This window comes from Lissotriton vulgaris, chromosome 8, assembly GCF_964263255.1.
Source record: "Lissotriton vulgaris chromosome 8, aLisVul1.2, whole genome shotgun sequence".
Lineage (NCBI taxonomy): Eukaryota > Metazoa > Chordata > Amphibia > Caudata > Salamandridae > Lissotriton > Lissotriton vulgaris.
This window is the reverse complement of record NC_141696.1, coordinates 1295999861-1296013316: the sequence shown is the minus strand read 5'-3', so window position 1 is coordinate 1296013316 and position 13456 is coordinate 1295999861. Positions and strand designations below refer to the sequence as shown.

General features: G+C 42.9%; 1 protein-coding gene across 2 annotated transcripts in view; it reads right to left on the bottom strand.

The window, feature by feature from the left end:
• RDX (radixin) overlaps positions 1-13456 on the bottom strand; it is a 441143-nt gene that overhangs the window by 12517 nt on the left and 415170 nt on the right. The window lies entirely within an intron of this gene.

Genomic DNA, 13456 nt, shown 5'->3' with positions numbered 1-13456 from the left:
ATCTTACCCAGGAATGCAAACAAGTAAGGCCACTCAACCCTGTCAAATGACATAGTGGCATCGAGTGACACTAGCACCGCTGGCTCCTAGATATTCGTGGCCCTACCCAAAACCTTGTGTAACCTGCGCGTGATCAAGGCTTAATCGCCGAAACGCGTTGTTATTGCCAATAAATCTTTATTTAGATGCACAAGAAGGGCGTCCGAGCAGTCTGTTCGTAGTGAGCTGACGTTGGAGTGTATTATTGGGGATCCTTGGTGCACTGGCTCGGACCGCCCGCTGACAGCGCTCCAGTCTTACCGGGACTTGTGAAAAGAATATATATATATATATATATATATATATATATATATATATATATATATATATATATATATCAAACATAAACCGCTCCTGCTGGCAACTCTTCGCCTTCCGTGGGGGTGGCTCGAACCGGCGGAGCAGCCGGACTTTTAATATTCCCAACACAACGGAGTTCCTCACGAGCACTCAGGTCAGCGACGGACAAAACACAATCCACTCGTCAATCCAAAGAAAGATAGATTTATTAATTCATAAATCTACGTTATATAACATTTTGAAATAAAATACAATCATTAGTTTATTAATTGTTTTAAAGTAAATATAAATGTATATTACATTTTATATATGTTCAAATTTCTTAAATTACTTTTATGTATATTTGTTCAAATGTACATTACATATAAATAATTTTAAAGTTAATTTTATTCTTTCATTTACTTAACATTTTTTTCATGTAAAAAAACAATATTTTGTACATTGATATTTTTTCGATATTTTTTAACTTTACATTATAAAGATAGGATGTCAATATTTTTGACATTGAGATTTATGTGTCGATATTTGTGTATGGAGATATTTTGGTAATCAATAGTATGTCAGTAATCCTATCCTTGTGTAGCTGAAAGAAAGATATAGTCAATGCCTGAAGCTCACCAACTCTCCTTAATGAAGTTATCGCTATGAGAAAAGTGGTTTTCCATGACAGGAATTGCAACGGACATTTGTGCATTGGTTCAAAAGGTGGACCCCTTAGCCTTGTAAGAACTATGTCTAATATCCACTCTGGAGCTAGGGGAATTCTTGGAGGTATTACCCTTTTTAATCCTGCCATGAAGGCTTTAATCACTGGTACTCTGAATAGGGATAAGTGTTGTCTGTTTTGCAAATATGCAGCTACAGCTGCTAAATGTAAGTAAATGGATGCGTAGGCTAATCCACATTGCTGTAAATGCAATAGATAAATGATGGTCTGTACTGAAGCATCAAGTGGATTGATATGGCTGTTTCAATAGACAACAAACAGTTTCCATTTCACAGCACATGCTCTAGTAGTAGGCTTTCTAACCTCTTTGAGAATATTCATACAGTCTGGTGGTAATTGTAAATACCCAAACTCTGACTTCAGGAGCCAAATCACTAGGTTGAGTTCTTTGGGATTTGTATGTCTGATTTCTCCATGGCTCCGAGTGAGGAGAGAAGGGTGCGAGATGTAACTTTTGAAGTGGAACTACTGAGAGTTCTAACAGGTTAGTGTACCAAGGTTGGCGAGCCCAAGTGGGGGTTATTAAGATCAGTGTGAGGGATATTTGTCTGAGCTTCCAATCTAGTAATGGAATTAGTGGGAGATGTGGAAAAGCATAAGCAAATATTCCTGACCAATTCATCCATAGTGCATTGCCTTTGAAAGCTTGGTGTGGGAACCTGGATGCAAAGTTTTGGCATTTTGTGTTGTGCGCTGTGGCAAACAGATCTGGGATTTTTGAAAGTAGGGAAGAACAACTTGGGGATGAAGTTCCTACTCATGGATTTGCAGCCTGTGTCTGCTGAGCAGGTCTGTAATATGATTGTCTACTCAGAATGTTTTTTGCTATGACATACATTTTGTGGTGAATCGCCCAATTCCAAATGCTTTGCGCAAGTCAAGACAGCTGGAGAGTGTGTTCTTCCCTTTTTCTGTAGGTAATACATGGCTGTCATGTTGTCTATGCGGACTAAGACAGTCTTGCCCAGAAGTTGGGCGAGAAAGGCTTTGAGTGCTAGAAACACTGCTAACAGTTCTAGGTAGTTGATGTGTAGATGTTTGTGACTGTGTGACCACAGCCCCTGTACCGTGTGATGTTGAAGATGAGCACCCCAACCAGTCAGAGATGCGTCCGCTGTTAATACAATCTGTGGAATCGGGTCTATGAAGGGCCTGCCCTTTCCTAAGTTTTGAAGGTTCCACCACTGCAGAGAGCGATGGGTGCAGCTGTCTACCAACACTAGATTGGCTAACATACCCTGTGATTGATTCCACTGACGTGCAAGACATTCCAGCAGAGGACGCATGTGAAGCCTTGCATGAGGTACGATTGCACTGCAGGATGCCATCATTCCCAACAGTTGCTGGACGACTCTGGCTGGTAATGATTAATTGGGGGGAAACTAATATTGTGAATCCTGGCTAAATTGGGTGCGGCTAGAGCTTTGAGAGTATTGAGGGAAGCTCCCAGATAAGACTGCACCCATGCTGAAAAAAGGTGAGATTTCTGTGCATTTATTGCAAAGCCTAACTGATGCAGCAGATGTACTGTTACCAGAGTGTCTAGTATACAAGTCTGGTAAGTGCTTTCTTTGATAAGCCAGTCGTCCAGGTAAGGGAAGACATGTATAAATTGTCTTCTGAGATGAGCGGCTACCACAGCAAGACATTTGGTGAACACTCTGGAGGCCCTGGTGACGCCAAATGGAAGTACCTTGAACTGGTAATGTTTGCCTGCTATCACAAATCTGAGGTGTTTGCTATCAGCAGGATGAATTGGAATATGAATATAGGCGTCCTTTAGATCTAGCGTAGACAAATCCGCCCTGCTGCAACAGGGGAATTATTTGTTGAAGAGTAACCATGTGAAAAAGCTCTGACAATATGTATTTATTTAACTCTCCAAGATCTAGAAAAGGTCTGAAAGAGATGTCCTTTTTGGGAATCAGAAAGTAAAGGAAATAAACCCCTGACCCATGGTATTGAAGTGGGATTGGTTCTATTACCCCGTTTGAGTTATAAAGAGTGCACTTCTTTTGATGCAAGTGCTTGTGGTCTAGTGACATTTTGTGTGATCGAGGAGGAATGTTTGGAGGATTGTTGGTAAGCTCCAGGCAATAGCCATGTTGGATAATTCCAAGCACCCATTTGTCGGTTGTTAGTGAGATCCAAAAGTAAAGTTTTGAAGTCTTCCGTCGACAGGTGTGTAATAGTCGATGGGAAGTGTTGGGAAGTCGCTGTTTACTTGAGGAAGGGAAAGTGCGAGGTGTGGTGTTCTTACCTCTGCCCCTGGGACTATTTCCCGTATAATCCCCTCTGAAAAATCCTTTTGTAAAGGAGGATTGGGAATTGCCTTTGTATGAGAAAGTGTTCTGGTCAGTGCCTGTAGACTTGGACCCTCTCCTAGGAAAAGAGCCTGAAAGGAACCTCTATTGGAGGGAGATTTAAGTGCTCTCATCGATTTTGCCACGCCGGTGTCCTTTCATCTTTTCCAACGCGAAATCTACCTCAGGGCCAAAAAGGTGCTTTTTATCAAAAGGTATATTTAGTATGGGTTGTTGGACTTCTGGCTTGAATCCTGAAATCTGTAGCCAAGCATGACGTCTCAGTAAGATGCTGGTATTAATTTCTTAGCTGCGGTGTCAGTTGAATCTAGAGCGCATCAGATAGAGGCATTGGAAATTACTTTCCGTTCTTGGACTATGTCCTGCGCTTTTGCTCTATGCTACTCCGAGGGAAACTGCACTAATTGTTCCATTTCATCCCAGTGGGCTCTATCATACCCTGCCAGTAGGCCCTTCGTATTAGCAATATGCCATTGATTAGTTGCTTGTGCCGCTACCGTTTGCACAAAGCATCAATAAGCTTCGACTCTTTATCTGGGGGAGGGGCATCCCCAGATGCTAGAAAATTAGCTCTTTCTGGCATTTGATACCACTAAAGAGTCAAGTGGTAACTGATCCTTAATAAAAATGGGATCTGTGGGGAAAGATTTATATTTTTTGTCTACTCTAGGAGTAAGAATTCTCTCACGGACAGGGTCTTATTAAAATATTGTCTGTGAGATTTAACATACCCTTGAGCATAGTGAGTGTTTGAGTAGATTTATGTGTTCCTAGAGTGTCGAAGAGAAAATATTCCACTAAAGACTATGTAGCTCCACTGGTATTCTGCTGCCCTGGCAATAAGCAGTTGGTATGACAGGTTGTCATCAGTTGGCCATGGCCTAGCAGGATAAAGATCTGGGTCTGTATCTTGTGGAGGATCAGTGGTGTAATCTGTCCAAGAATCGGATAGCTGTCCATCATCATCAGTGTCACCTGGGTCAAGTTGAGGTGGAGGAGACAAACTAGGTGTAATATTTAATGGCTCAAGCTGTGGTAAAGATGGAGGAGGATGAGATGGAAATGTGTAGAAAGGGCTAGTGTCTACACTTTTCTTCTTCAATTTTTTTTTGCATGGGTCATCATCATTGGGAAGCTTGTGCTAAGATGGTGATTTAGCACAAATGTGTCCTGTATCTGGATAAATATACAGTTTCTTCGGTGATTTAGTATGAATGTGTCCTGTATCTGGATAAATATACAGTTTCTCCTGTCTGGGATCCAATTTATTAGGTACAGAGTCTTTATTTGGATCCGGTTGTGTTGCAGGCAAGTCTTTGCTTTTCAGCATCAAAGTTTTCGGAGCCAAGCCGGAAAGCCTTTTGGTGTTGAAGGTTTCGACTGCGAGGGTTTTTTGGCTTTCGGTGTTGAAGGTTCGGATAAGAACTTTCCGGTTTGTAACAGATCTTTGGTTTGGAGCTCGAAGGTTCGGCTTTTTGGAGTGTTTCGGTGCCTTGCCAGAAGGCAGAGCATGAGAAACTTCTTCTGGGTGCCGACCTTACCCCTGAGCGGAGGTGGCACAGAAGCCTTAGATTTTTTAAGGACGGTGGGAGAGGGGCAGAAGGTGTCTTCGGTACTCCTGTCCCCTTGTCCCTGCGGCATATCGTCTTCTTCGAGGTCAATCTGCAATTCTGAACCGGAATCGGACGAAGCCGAAGTCAGATCTTCTTCTGACGCGGATACCTCTTCTTGTTCGGAGTCTTCGAAGAGATCTAGTGAAATCCAACAGATGCATCCCTCGACATCGAGCCCGACCATCACAAAGAGTTTTTTTTGGTCTGAAGGATCGGTACAGATCGTAATCTTGCTCCTTGTTCTCAGGGGACAAGAACAAACAAGATGAGTCTGTGCCTGGATATTTCGCGGGCCACAGAGGACAGAATTTAAATGGGGTCCGTTCCATCAACGAGGAGCCGAACGAGTGTGGGTGGGCTGGAAGGCAGCCCGCAGATCCTCGGACTGAAATGTCGTAGTCTTGAGTTTTTATTTGAACCGTGGAGAGAGAAGCGCATTTGAGAACAATACCATCGAGGTAGAGAGAAGTATGCCCCAAGGATCAATTCCGAAGCGGAGTGCAACAATACCCATCCGAACCCGATGGCGGAAAAAACAACTTAACAAAGGAGTCGATGCACATGCGCACTAACACCGAAAGGAGGAGTCACCTACCTCATGACTGGAAAGACTTCTTCAAACAAAAGAAACTTGCAAACATCCGGACCCAACACTAGATGGCAGGAGTATGCAAAGCATGTGATCTAAAGCTCACATACCTTGAACAAAGGAAATGCAAGAGAAATTCAGACCCAATCACTAAATGGCGTAATTATGCACAGCATGTGAATCCAGAAATAATTCATGCTGCAAACATTTCTTTCTAGGAGACATGTTTTAAGTCGATCAAAGGCCTCGTATCTGAATGAAGGGGCAGTAAAAACACATAATCCGAGCAATCAGAATCCCTTTCTGCCACATTAGAACAGGCCAGTAAATCTATTACAAATATTTCATGCATTCTCTAAAACGGATGCTCAGAAGTCACTTGAGGAATTCTAGAAAACAAGCATTTGCAATGCAATCGGTCTTACCCTTGGGACCTTATATGCATTTAGCTATACAGCACATTAGCCTGGGTGCTGAAACATCTACTGTTCTTTAACATGGAGAGGAAAGTAAGCACCAAACTGCGTGACATACCAGGTATTGGAACACATGGAGAGAAATATTGTCTTTCAGCGGTAAATGGTATAGTTCAAAGCTCTTTTTTAATATAAAATCAAGGCCTTTGGTGGTCATATCACTGAAAATAAAAAATTGTCTAAGGGTGCTCGTGGAAGACTATTTCTATGGACTGGAATCTAGAGCATGTTAAAGTGATTCTAGTATTTTACTGACATCTGCTGGTCGTTTTCTATCAAGACAGTTAAATAGAGGCAGTTGAACAGAAAAAAAAGTCCCTAAGCGGAAGCAGACAAGTCCTGGGGCTGAACTCCAGAGCCCACAAAGTACATACACATACAAGTATATACTAAAGTATATACAAGAGGTCTCAAATGCCCAACCTAAAAAGAGCCATATGTGGGGTTCTGTGGGTCGTTCACACCACCTGGAACCAAGTGCAACTGAACCTGCTATACTAATGACAGATACATCCCTGAATAGACGGAATAATTCTAACCAATCGATCAAGGAATAACTGGATCTGGAGTAACCAAAACCTTCTCTGCTCTCATCTGATTTAGCTGTAAGACCTCCAATGCTGTTCTCTATGCTCTGCCCACACTCCTTTTTGGATGTAACATTAAAAGACTAGGTAGCCAACTGTTGATTCACAGCATCGGGTCCCAGTATAGCCTACAGCAGCTCCATAGCTGCTTATTAAACCTACTGTTCAAATTCTGTCCTCTTTGAAGCAGCTCTCAAGACACGAGGGCCAGGCCAAGGCAGCCTTAGGAGTTGTTACTGTGTCCTTTGGCGTAGATTTCGGCACCAAAGGTATTGTTTTCGTAGTGGTAGGCTGTTTTGAGGGCTTGAGCGCATCCAAATCAGGCCTTGTGGGTTTAGCACCGAAGATATTGGCTTCGGAGTAGAAGCTGGTTTCGTCTGCCTCGTGGCGTCAGACGCTGGCTTCATAGTTTTGTCTTTAGAAGTCGACAGTTTCGGAGCCGGAACTTCTTTCGGTGCCGAGGGAGCTGGTGGGATCGGCACGTGCGGCTTGCTCGGTAAGGAGCTACCAGAAGGCTTGAGTATTTTCTTCGGAGCCAGGCTCGATAGCGGAGCTTTCGAAGTGTTTTTTCGGTCGCGACTGGGCCCCGGAGGCGGAGTGTTGACCTTTGCCTTCGATTTGGGTGCTGGGTATGGGGCAGTAGTACTCACGCACTGACCTGATGGTATGGAGTCATCGGAGTGGTCTGCCCTGGATACGATATGGAGATCGTCTGAATCTTCTTCAGGGACGAGCCAAACTTCTTCGTCGAAGATATCCACCGGTTCCGAAGCCGATCTCTGCATGTCGTGTCGACGTGCCCTCCGATCTAGAATGGTCTTCTTGGATTGAAAGGATGCACAGGCTGTACAGCTGGATTCGTCGTGTTCTGGTGATAAGCACAGGTTACAGACCTTGTGATGGTCACTGTGTAGAAAATTTGCTCCACACCCGGGGCATCTTTTGAATGGCGTACTTTCCATGAGGTGTAGGCGTCACGGCGTGGATAGGCCCAACGGCTCGCGTTGACGTCCGGAATCTAGCTGATTTGAGTCGAGATGACGTTTATCGATATCGAAAGTAGTTTGGTGAAGTTTGAATACGTTTTTACACGTCGAAGTACTTGAAAAGTAGATTTCGAACCGGAGCGGAAAAGTTTAATCCGAACCAAGTGGAGCCGATGCCCATGCGCACTATCGTCCAAGGGAGGAGTTACCTATCTCGCGACTACAAAAGACTTCTTCCAAGACGACAACAACATGCAATCATCCGAGCCCAACACCAGGTGGCGATCTAATGCAAAGTGTAGAATCTGCAGCTCATATACATTCAACATATATACATATATACATTCAATATATATATATATATATATATATATATATATATATATATATATATATATATATATATATATACACATATGCATATATATATATACATATACATATATATATACACATTACCTACTGGAGGTCGCCAGTAGGTATATAGTTAGGACCTAGTTACCATAGGAAGGACCTAGTTACCATGGGAAATTCCGAACATTCTATTGGGAATAACTTTGGTGCCGATTGAGGGATCTGCGTGTAATTTTCCTTAAATTTGCCTCGCTGCGCTGCGCTCCTTCCCTGAAAGTTTCGGGGGGATTCGGCAGCACGGGCCGAGAAAAAAGGGGGGTCCCAAAACATATTTTCCCCATGTTAATTTCCTGAGGGACATTCTGACAAGGCTGCAGCTCGAACGGCTGAACGGAATTATACCAGAGTTGGCAAAATGGTAGGGACTGGTATGCAGCAGTGCCTTTTGTATATTTGGTGAAAATCCCTCCAGTAGTTCTTGAGAAAATAGAATTTGAAATTTTTCAAATGTAATTTTCTATGGGACCTTTAGACACGGCTACAGCCCGAACGTCTGAACGGAATGGTAGGGACAGGTATGCAGTAGTGCCTTTTCTATATTTGGTGAAAATCCCTCCAGTAGTTGTTGAGAAAATCGAATTTGATCAAATTATATATCTATATGCGCTCACCGTACGCGCAGTTTCTGATTGGCTGGCAGTCGACTGCCAACATTTCAAACTGTCCAAATCAGGAAGTGTTGGCCACCATCTTGTTGTTCAGGAGAACTGAGGCCCAAGAGAGCCCAAAACAAGAGTGGAAAACACGAAAAGGGGGCAGGATAGAGACCCCCCCAACCCTCTAGTCCTTCTAAGGGGGTCCCCAAAGGACCCCCAAATAAATAAATAAATATATAGTTAGGAATTGGCATTTAAAAAACCTTGCAAATTCATTAAAAAAAACATAGGTTTCAGGCCTTATATAGTTAGGAATTAGCATTTATGGGTGAATGAGGGTTTGGACAAGTGATGACTGTGTGGTCAACCGGGCTATCTTAAAGGACATACTAGTACTCGACAATATTAATAATTTTAAATGGATATGTTATGTTAGAAATTTTCTTGAAGAACTGAGCTGTGTTCAATACTTTGAGGACCCATTATCTATGGTACACATTTCAAGAAGTGGATTAAAAAACTTGTGTATCGATTACCTCAAGGAAAAAAGACGACTAGAGGAGGTGAAAAAAAAGACTGTCTTTGCCCATCAGTCGATCTTAACTGGAGAGAAATTACAGCCATACTTATCTTTATACATGTCCAACCATGAACGTTTCCTTTTAACCCGGTTTAGACTTAACATTGTTTTTAGGTTACTATCTTTCCCGGAGATGAATTGTTGGCTGAAAGACTTGTGCCCTTGCCCATGTGATGATGTGTCCCAGCAATCCGATATTCCTATTTTATTTTTCTGCAAATTTTATACTTATTATCGTAGAAAACTTATCATCCCAATTCTTAAAGATCTAAATGTATATAGATGTCGCCAAGCGTTTTTAGAGTTTCAAAAAATGGAAACTGTTTTTATGGCCGCGTCACTCTCCGAATTTCTTAAATTGTTTTTTAATTGTCGTAAAACCCTTCGTATGAACTGATTTTTATGCTGTATTTATGTCTTTTAATATGTCTTTTTGCTGTGATTTTAAATAATGGTCATCCTACCCATTGAAAACTGTATTTTACATGCTACTTTCATGGTTATTCTTTGTTTTTAACCGAATAAAGTACTTTTGAACCTTGAACCTTGGGTGAATGAGTGAATGTGTGTGTAGACCTAGGAATCAGTGAATGGTAGTCTGTATTTAACACTGGGTGTATCAAAGGTTATATTAGAGTGTGAGGAGGTGCATCGTATTATCACATGAATGATATCATCAGTGATGTCACTGACCATGTCATGAATGATGTAATATGTGACATCATCAGCAGTGAATTGCGGGTACGAGAAATATAGTTAGTACAACTAACTATATAGGAGCAATTTCAATGGTTTTTTAAATGCTAATTCCTAACTATATAAGGCCTGAAACCTATGTTTTTTTAAGTGTATATATATATATATATATATATACACACATACATACACACATTCTTCTGGATTTGGTGTGTGTATGTTGTGTGTAGATCCAAGTGCTTCCACTCTGGTTCATAGAATAAAATTGCAGACCTTTTCTTGACAACGTCATCCGAGTTTCCTGTTTTGCAAGAAGAGGGCTGTGCGGCCAATATCACTGGCAAAAAATGCACCTTTTCTGACAGACAGTTTGCAGACTGCTACAGTCTTCTGTTTGGTCTTTGCTCTGTTGATGAGAAAGGAACGAGAATTCTGGAGGCCAGGAATGGATTACCTACACCTTTTCTGTGATTGATGTCTTACCTACAGTCAAAAGAATCATTCTCTCTAAGGTTCGATGACGCTCTTGCCTTCGCCATTTGTCAGAGACTCCGAAATGGTGCCTAGTCCTCTCGGTCCAATCAGGACTACTTGGTCTCTGCGGAGGGACCAAGATCTACCCAGAGATGGGGTCTCTTTCCATGTTTAAGACCTAGTTTGGCTTCAGTATGCCTTCTCTCAGAACGACCTCTGGTGGACAGTGCTCCCCTTGTTTCCATGTATCTTCTTCAGTAAGAAATATTTGATAAAAAGAAATGCTCTGTTTCTGCCAGTGTGCTTATCATACACTTTGTCCTTCTTGTGAAGAGTAGCAGAAAGTAAATGTTTTTAGTCTTGTTAGGATCTCTAAAGTGGCTCCCTTTTTCTGTTCGAAGAGGTCAGATATCCTAACTCGTTAGACTGCAAACCAGTTCCCCTGAGAACATTTATGTCTACCTTAAAAGAGCTAATGAATCCTGCCCAGAATATTTTCTTCAAAATGTATGTGGTCAGATGTAGCACAGATCCTGAAGGCATTTTGTTTTTCACAAGTAGCATAAGTCTCAAGAAAGGATTGGTTTGCTTGCAATGCTTTGTAAATCAAAATAATGCATCTGATGTTGTTGTCCTCTTAAACAATATAATTTTTTTATATGGCCATCTAGGACATTGAGAACTGCCTCTTATTGAGCCCGATCAATGTCCAACATGGTGGATTAGTGCACATATCTCTTTTTTGGTAACACTAAAACTGCGTTTTCTTCTGAGCATCACATATGTGTTCTCCTTATACTCTGAAAGTAAGTAGAGACAGTTTTCAGAGAAATTGGATCAACTGCAGAAGGCAAGTTCCTTGATTGTTGTTCTCCCTGGCTGGTCTGCAGGAAGATCAGCTCCTTCATTGAGCTGAAGAAGGCTGAGCCAAACTTCTGCTGCACTTCAGATGCTGTTTTTCACTATGCTGAAAGTACTGGGTCATCCCTCTTGACAATATTGCGTCTTCATAGTTAGGACCCATTGGCAATCGAATATATTACTGCAGCAACAGAATTTATGAATACTGTACCAACTGCTGTACAGGCAGTGTAGTGTAATTAGGTAGCTTTTTACCACCCACACCTGTCATTTTGGTTCCTAAACCAAATGTTTCTTGAATAATGCCAGGTGAGTGCCAGTGCCCGGATTGCCTGCTTTTTTCTCCTTTTACCAACAGCAGTGTGTCCCAAAAATGAGGTCACGACTCAGCCAATTTTTGTGGGTCGTGCCTATATTGTTTTGCATGGCTACACACTTACAAGGTCCAAAAAGCAAGACCTATTGGCTATGTCAATGCTGGTTTACATTTGGATTTAGTAGTGCAGTGGGAGCACCAGCAATGATTAATGCCTAGACTTGGGCAATATTTGCATAATGAAGGTGACACACAGATGGGAGGCTTTTAGAGTGGTTTCTACAATTCTTCAAAACACTGATGGGGCCATTATGATGGCGGGCGAATCGCCTGCCATAACTCCCCGCCCGCCATTTACCCCCTGCCATGGGGAGAACGGCGGTGGACGGCAAGTCCGTCCGCCGCATTTCCGCCGGTCGACAATCGTCATGATTGCCGGCCGGGCAGAACTCGGGCATTACATGGTGGCAGTGTCTGGAAGACACCGCCGTCCTTATTAGGATGCCTGGAGATGAAGGTCTTTCCATGGCGGTGATGCTGCCACGGAAAGGCATGCAGGACTTGCTTTGGGGGCCCGATACGAGCCCCTGGGGGGTGGAGATATGGGGGGTGCCTATGGTACTCCCCTGCAATGAGTCAAACCACAAGGGGGGGGGCACTGTTCCTAAGATGGGGTAAAGTGTGAGGAGTGTTAGGTCGCGGACTCAGTGGTTGGGGTGAAGTGAAGTGCTGGGAAAGACATATCTTGTCTCATGATGCCCTCACACACCCCGAAGGATGTCACGCTTCATCATCGGGAGGTTGCTCCTCGTTGGGCCGGCGGTGCAATGCCCTACGGGTCCCCCAAAGGGTCACTTTAGCAGCGATCTTTTAGACAAGTGCTGTATGGTGCATGTGGGTGGAGTCTTTAGAAAAAGTGTAATGTCATGCGTGCGGTGAGTATTAAAAAGCCTAAGGGTGTACCTTGAAAAACTTTTAATGAGAAGGCACCCTAGGTGGGATAAAAAGAACACGTAGGTTCGGGGTTACCAATGAAGGCGTACCCAGGTAATTAATCAGGTCGACATGTTTCACGCCTTGGTTTGGTTGGTCCAAAAGGATCCCTGGCGTTTCTTCAGGACCAAAAGTGTTGAAAGTGTAGTGCACGACAAGAAATGATATTAATTGAGGGGTAACATTGGCCCTCTAAGTGAACTGGGGGGCCAATCTCAACGATGAGTAAGGGAATAGTTTATAGTCCCACCCAGTAGATCATGACCTAACGGGGCCCAATAGGTGCTCCATAAGCAGTTTGCGTAGGAGGCCCGCACCTTATTGCGGTTTAGATTCGGGTGCCGGCACGATAAACCTGCCCCGTCCTGACGCCTGCTTGTATGACCCTACAATGCCATACACAAGGCAGGCACAGCGCACCGCCCGCAGCAATGTTATAGTCCAGGATGCGCCGCCAGTGTGGCAGGCACATCCTAATTGGCCTTGCGGAACCGCCGCACCCCTGGCAGTTGGTCCCGTTTACCGTTACGGTGTCTGCCCACCATCGTAATGGGACCCGGAGTATTTTAGGACTGTCAGGAACCTAGAGAAAAAATACATTAATATACAATTCCAACTCTTTATTGAATACAGGGGTCAGAAATACATTATCTTCCATTAACAAAACAAAAAAGCAAATGACTCATCCGTTCTGGGCAAGCCACAGTACAAATAGGTATATGTATGCTCCCATCTAGACAGTTAGTTTAAAAATAAAAAAATAAAGAAAAAAGGAAAGAAAAAAGATTAGAACCTAACTGGCACATGCTGTTTGTCGATAAGTCTGTTGTCTAAAGAATACCTACACAAATAATATTGGTATTAACTCCTGTCAGTAATATGGCA